This window comes from Diaphorina citri, unplaced genomic scaffold (assembly GCF_000475195.1).
Source record: "Diaphorina citri unplaced genomic scaffold, Diaci psyllid genome assembly version 1.1 scaffold233, whole genome shotgun sequence".
NCBI lineage: Eukaryota > Metazoa > Arthropoda > Insecta > Hemiptera > Psyllidae > Diaphorina > Diaphorina citri.
This window is the reverse complement of record NW_007377670.1, coordinates 14336-21893: the sequence shown is the minus strand read 5'-3', so window position 1 is coordinate 21893 and position 7558 is coordinate 14336.

Sequence of the window (7558 nt, the reverse complement as noted above, 5' to 3'; positions counted from 1 at the left end):
AATAAATATAGCCATTAAGTAGAAGTAGATCACCGAATATGTAATCCGTAATGTAGACTCCTCCATTCAATCCTTCTGTCACCTCCACACCCAGACATCCGGATGGGCTTTTCTTGAGTCTGGAAAACACGTGAAATGGGGAAGAGTTATTTGTCATGCTCAAAACCAAAACATATGTATTTGTTTAAGGCTATAGCCTTTTTGTGGTAGAATTTTGTTCAAAGTTACGCTATACTCTGAAGTACAGAAGAGTTTCATTTAACAGCAAATTAGCAAAGCATCCTAGAACTAGTCGAATCGAACTTTTTGACTTTGATACAAAATGAATAGCTGATCTCTATAAGGAATTTAGCTAGAACGATCTGATTTCGCTGAAATTTACTTACCGGACAGTGGTTAGCAACCTATCGTCTTCAGTCCAGGAGAGGTTCTCAAACTTGTAAGCCAACGACTCGCTGATAGACTCATGAGGATCAAACTGCAGACCTTCCCCCGTAGACTTGATACTTGTGTCTGGAAATATACAAAGTTCAGGTTCAAGATAGTTTGTTTGAGGGGCTGAAGAAGGCTCCTCGAAAATTGTAATTCAAGCAATCGGGCTTCGTGTCAATGTATAATAACTGCTAAGTTCTGTAGTGATTTTCCCGTGTTCAGACGGAGTTGGCGTTTTTGAGTCAGCCTCTCAATCAGCCTTAAGATGATTGATTTGGTTTGGTTTGGGCTACAGAATTTTACGAGTGGATGGATGCCCTTCGTACTCAACCTTCATTATTTCTTTAGCAAGGGGAATCTCAGGTTGGTATTGTCACTGTTTACTTTTCTTTCATCTGATTTCGCTGAAATTTACTTACCGGACAGTGGTTAGCAACCTATCGTCTTCAGTCCAGGAGAGGTTCTCAAACTTGTAAGCCAAGGACTCGCTGATAGACTCATGAGGATCAAACTGCAGACCTTCCCCTGTAGACTTGATACTTGTGTCTGGAAATATACAAAGTTCAGGTTCAAGATAGTTTGTTTGAGGGACTGAAGAAGGCTCCTCGAATCTGATTTCGCTGAAATTTACTTACCGGACAGTGGTTAGCAACCTATCGTCTTCAGTCCAGGAGAGGTTCTCAAACTTGTAAGCCAACGACTCGCTGATAGACTCATGAGGATCAAACTGCAGACCTTCCCCCGTAGACTTGATACTTGTGTCTGGAAATATACAAAGTTCAGGTTCAAGATAGTTTGTTTGAGGGGCTGAAGAAGGCTCCTCGAAAATTGTAATTCAAGCAATCGGGCTTCGTGTCAATGTATAATAACTGCTAAGTTCTGTAGTGATTTTCCCGTGTTCAGACGGAGTTGGCGTTTTTGAGTCAGCCTCTCAATCAGCCTTAAGATGATTGGTTTGATTTGGTTTTGGCTACAGAATTTTACGAGGGGATGGATGCCCTTCGTACTCAACCTTCGTTATTTCTTTAACAAGGGGAATCTCAGGTTGGTATTGTCACTGTTTACTTTTCTTTGTGGGACCTCCCTCGTTGGTGTAGTGGTCAAGACGCTCGCCTGGTGAATAGGAGGGTAAGGTTCGATCCCAGCCGAAGCATTGAATTTCATCCTCATTTATTAGAAAAATCAACCACATATTAATGGAGCTGTTAGGGTTAGGTGGTAGAGACCGTCTTTGGCGTTAACCTCACCCAGTGGTTACCTTCCGCTCAAGAGTGCATTATTATGAAATTATTATCATTATTCAGACTTACTCAAAATGTACACCTCAGGTGCCGGAGTCCCAGGCCTAGAGAGTGTGTGTAAGGAAGACTGAGACCCATGCACACCCATAGATAGGGAATGAAGAGATTGTTGGGATGAAAACAGTTTGCTCGGATTGGGCGTGAAGCGACGTGGTAGTTTGGGCGTGATTTGAGACTTGCTGGAGGTGTTGCCTGGAAGGGAAGGATTTGATTTAAGATTAGTGCAATATTCAACTGTAATAAAGGGTCAATGCCAGACCTAATGTGTTCTAGAATTCCGGACATGGCTTTGGTTGGAGGATCTCTGGGGAACAAGCGGGTTCGATGTCCTCTGTGTGGTTCTTGCTTTAGTTTTATGACCGGGGACGTTGAAGATTTCCCAGCCTTGAATCCATTGCCTTGTTACAAGGTTGATGTTGAGGATGGTATGGTGTATGTAAGCATCCAGCAGAGAGATCTCATGTACAGCTCAAGATACAGTAGATTGGTAATCCCTACACCAAGTTACAAGACAGGCGTAATCGAAAGAAGCTTGATAAGTGCTCTTCTTTGATGAATAAATATTTCATAATAAATTGAATTTGAAACAATTTTATTATAATAAAATTACAAGAACATTACCTTTCTTTTTCTAGTTAATTTACAGAAGACGAAGTGGTATAGACAGGGTTTTAATTCCATTAGAAAAGCTTAGCCTATGAACAATTTTCGAAGCTACGAACCATTTCCATCGTTTTCTTTTGTGCTCGAGAGCAAACACCTAATTTGCATTACAATGCACTAAAGCCTAGATTAGTCACGAGAGGAAAGTTTTCGAGCTGTGCGTAATCGAAAGAAGCTTGATAAGTGCTCTTCTTTGATGAATAAATATTTCATAATAAATTGAATTTGAAACAATTTTATTATAATATTACAAGATCGTTACCTTTCTTTTTCTAGTTAATTTACAGAAGACGAAGTGGTATAGACAGGGTTTTAATTCCATTAGAAAAGCTTAGCCTATGAACAATTTTCGAAGCTACGAACCATTTCCATCGTTTTCTTTTGTGCTCGAGAATAACTGCTAAGTTCTGTAGTGATTTTCCCGTGTTCAGACGGAGTTGGCGTTTTTGAGTCAGCCTCTCAATCAGCCTTAAGATGATTGGTTTGATTTGGTTTTGGCTACAGAATTTTACGAGGGGATGGATGCCCTTCGTACTCAACCTTCGTTATTTCTTTAACAAGGGGAATCTCAGGTTGGTATTGTCACTGTTTACTTTTCTTTGTGGGACCTCCCTCGTTGGTGTAGTGGTCAAGACGCTCGCCTGGTGAATAGGAGGGTAAGGTTCGATCCCAGCCGAAGCATTGAATTTCATCCTCATTTATTAGAAAAATCAACCACATATTAATGGAGCTGTTAGGGTTAGGTGGTAGAGACCGTCTTTGGCGTTAACCTCACCCAGTGGTTACCTTCCGCTCAAGAGTGCATTATTATGAACGGCAGTAAAATTTGCAACTCAAACGAATGAACCACAGAACAGAATTCTTGCATAATTTTAATGCAATAAATATAGCCATTAAGTAGATCACCGAATATCTATGTAATCCGTATGGAAATGACTCATATGCATTATGATGCTTATACTCGTATTGGGATCCGTTTACACTTCGAATTTTAGCTAAATTTCCTTTAGGAGTGAGCTATGCTGACGTTAAGCTGCCCTTCATAGAAGGATAGCATGGATTTGATAAATACATTAATTTCTTCTTCTCGGCAAAGACACAACTTTGGGACGGGATTGTGTGTTAGGGTCACTAGAAAGCTACTCGTTATTCAACAGTATATTATTAAATAAAGAATCGAGAACCTTAAAAAAGGAATTCATTTAAAATGTTATTTTAAAAGCAAATTCGGAATATCAGGAATGAGCTATGCTGACGTTAAGCTGCCCTTCATAGAAGGATAGCATGGATTTGATAAATAAATTAATTTCTTCTTCTCGGCAAAGTCACAACTTTGGGACGGGATTGTGTTGTAGGGTCACTAGAAAACTACTCGTTTTTCAACATTATATTATTAAATAAAGAATCGAGAACCTTAAAAAAGGGATTCATTGAAAATGTTATTTTAAAGCAAATTCGGAATATCTAGGTATTTGCTAAAACAATATCAAATAGATATCTCGGTAATATTAAGGGAAGGAATATATCGATAATGTCAGATCCATTAAATATCGGACAAGTCCTATCTTTCATCTACTTAAAATTTATACGACTAACTATTGTTTTTTATAACTCTGAAATATAATTCTCAAGGAAAGGGACGCTATTTACATAGGAAGAATAAAATATTTTAAACTACAAAATGTACAGGGAAATAACTACATGGATTCGTTTAGTAATTTCTACTTAAACTTATTGTCGTGTGTCTATGTGTCGTCTGATTCATTTGTTGATTGGAAATATAAATCCTTTTCAATATGAAATAGTTATGGGATCCAGAAGCAAAGCTACAAATTCAGCCTAGCTGAAAATGCAGCCTCTACTCTGTATAAGTGTGTAGGTATACCAATCTAAAAGGTAAAATTGGCATCCGTTTTAATTAATAATCAAATTATCTTGGCAATTATAATACAATGGAAATTTATCTTCCGCTGTACATTTCATCAGGGCCCTAGGTAACGTCTTGGCCATTTCTCCATTATTGCACGGTTTCAGAGGGTTAGAACCCTTAATATTTTCACTGTGAGAGGTGAATCCTGGGTTAGAACCCTTTATATTGCCACTATGGGGTTCAAACCCTAGTTTACATCCCTTTATATTCTCATCGTGAGGGTCAAACCCTGGGTTATACCCTTTCTTTATAGTGCCACTATGAGAGTTGAACCCTAATGGGGTTCAAACCCTAGTTTACATCCCTTTATATTCTCATCGTGAGGGTCAAACCCTGGGTTATACCCTTTCTTTATTGTGCCACTAATACCACTATGAGAGTTGAACCCTGGGACATGGCTTTGGTTGGAGGATCTCTGGGGAACAAGCGGGTTCGATGTCCTCTGTGTGGTTCTTGCTTTAGTTTTATGACCGGGGACATTGAAGATTTCCCAGCCTTGAATCCACTGCCTTGTTACAAGGTTGATGTTGAGGATGGTATGGTGTATGTAAGCATCCAGCAGAGAGATCTCATGTACAGCTCAAGATACAGTAGATTGATAATCCCTACACCAAGTTACAAGACAAGGTTTCTTCTTGTCCTTCTCTTTGAGTACGTATATCTTTTTCGAGTCGAGTTTGCTTTTGGAAAGCACGGGAACTCCGAATTCTGAAACATAATAAGGTCCGCGGGCGTGTTAAAGGCTAGTGAGGACAGTGGGTCATATGCATTTGGCTGAAATTAAAGGGCAGTTGAGATGTGATACGTATGTAATGGAGGGTTTAAGGTGCACAATAAGGACCTTTAAGGAGCACTCCAAGGACGTTTAAGGAACTCAAAGGATAACACTGTTTGTTTGGGAGGTGAGGGTTTCTTCTTGTCCTTCTCTTTGAGTACGTATATCTTTTTCGAGTCGAGTTTGCTTTTGGAAAGAACGGGAACTCCGAATTCTGAAAATGAATAAGGTCCGCGGGCGTGTTAAAGGCTAGTGAGGACAGTGGGTCATATGCATTTGGCTGAAATTAAAGGGCAGTTGAAATGTGATACGTATGTAATGGAGGGTTTAAGGAGCACAATAAGGACCTTTAAGGAGCACTCCAAGGACGTTTAAGGAACTCAAAGGATAAAAATCTTTTAGGTGGATTTTATGGAGATGTTTTGCGAGACAGTCGTGCTTGCCACTTACCAGCTGTGCAAATAGAAGTGAGTCCCATACTCTGCTAGCTGTTGACAAAACACTATGAACAGATCTTCAGCTCTACTTACCAACTGAGCAGAATAGAAGTGAGTCCCATACTCTGCTAGCTGTTGACAAAACACTATGAACAGATCTTCAGCTCTACTTACCAACTGAGCAGAATAGAAGTGAGTCCCATACTCTGCCAACTGTTGACAAAACACTATGAACAGATCTTCAGCTCTACTTACCAACTGAGCAGAATAGAAGTGAGTCCCATACTCTGCTAGCTGTTGACAAAACACTATGAACAGATCTTCAGCTCTCTCCGGCAGAACACCCTTTCCACTGGTATATTTCAACCTCCCCAGTTTCTCTAAAATTCACCTGCAGCACCTCTAAAGAGTCCGCATACTCAGGTCTTGACCGTTCACTGAGACTATACGATCACCTGAAATGGAAGTCGGACATACTTTGAGATATGGGGACATACTATGAGATATGAGGATATACTTTGAGATACGGGGACATACGACATACTATGAGATATGGGGACATACTATGAGTTATAGGGACACACTAAGAGATATGAGGACATACTATGAGATATGAAGACATACTATGAGTTATGGGGACATACTATGATATATGAGGACATACTATGAGATATGAGGACATACTATGAGATATGACCATACTCTGCTAACTGTTGACAAAACACTATGAACAGATCTTCAGCTCTCTCCGGCAGAACACCCTTTCGCTCCCTGTGTCTCGCTTTGAGCTCAGCTATGAGAGGGGCCTCACAGTCTGACGTGATGGAGGATTCGGGTAGATAATGCTCTAGCAGGAAGTAGTCACCACAGCCTCCGTGCTTCTGTGAGGATCGAAGTAAAAACAAGTCACATATTTTAATTGATTAGCACTTAAGAAACGAACTTTGAAATCTTAGGCGCGTCCGTGAGACATTACAAACTGTCTATAAGAGGGAAGATACTTGCTTTAGGAGTGTTCCTTGACAGGTGGGGACATACTAGGGGGCAATGATAAGTATATTCATATTTCTTGTTATTTTCTTTAGCTATTTCTATTGATTATTCTTCTTTCCCCACCCCTTTTTACTATTATATCTTTGGTTGGGTGAAAGAATCCTGTCATTACGCCGCGCCGTAGAATTAAACAAATTAGGCAGGTACATAGGTACTGATTTTCTGTAATCACTACGGGCTAAAAAATTCCCGGAGGGACGGACTCTGCTTGTTAATATTATATCTTTGGTTGAGTGAAAGAATCCTGTCATTACGCCGCGCCATAGAAAAAAAAAGTTTCCCAAGGGATTTACTATCGTAGAATGAAATAAATCAAAGTACCTGGATGGATATTGCCCAACTTGTCGGCAGGTCCTCCAGGCAGTATACTTTGGATGTAGACTCCTCCATTCAATCCTTCTGTCACCTCCACACCCAGACATCCGGATGGGCTTTTCTTGAGTCTGGAAAACACGTGAAATGCGGAAGAGTTATTTGTCATACTCAAAACCAAAACATATGTATTTGTTCAAGGCTATAGCCTTTTTGTGGTAGAATTTCGTTCAAAGTTACGCTATACTCTGAAGTACAGAAGAGTTTCATTTAATAGCAAATTAGCAAAGCATCCTAGAACTAGTCGAATCGAACTTTTTGACTTTGATACAAAATGAATAGCTGATCCCCGCGTGCAAGGCGAGCGCAGTGACCACTACGCCATGGGAGCTGACTTCAATTTGCAGTAATTTGGAAAAATATTTGTACATGAGGAAGACTAAATCGTCAATGAACTGTGGGTACAAAACACATCTCGTGGACATACTATGGGACGGGCATTCTCTGGCATAGAGTCATAGAGAATAAAGTTCACCCCGCCGCACCGCCTCTAAAACAGGACCGATTTTGACCATCTACAGGTACACGTTTTGGACTCTGAACCAGGCACACTATGAAACTACATTATCTACATTGAAGAGAAGGTAAATAAACT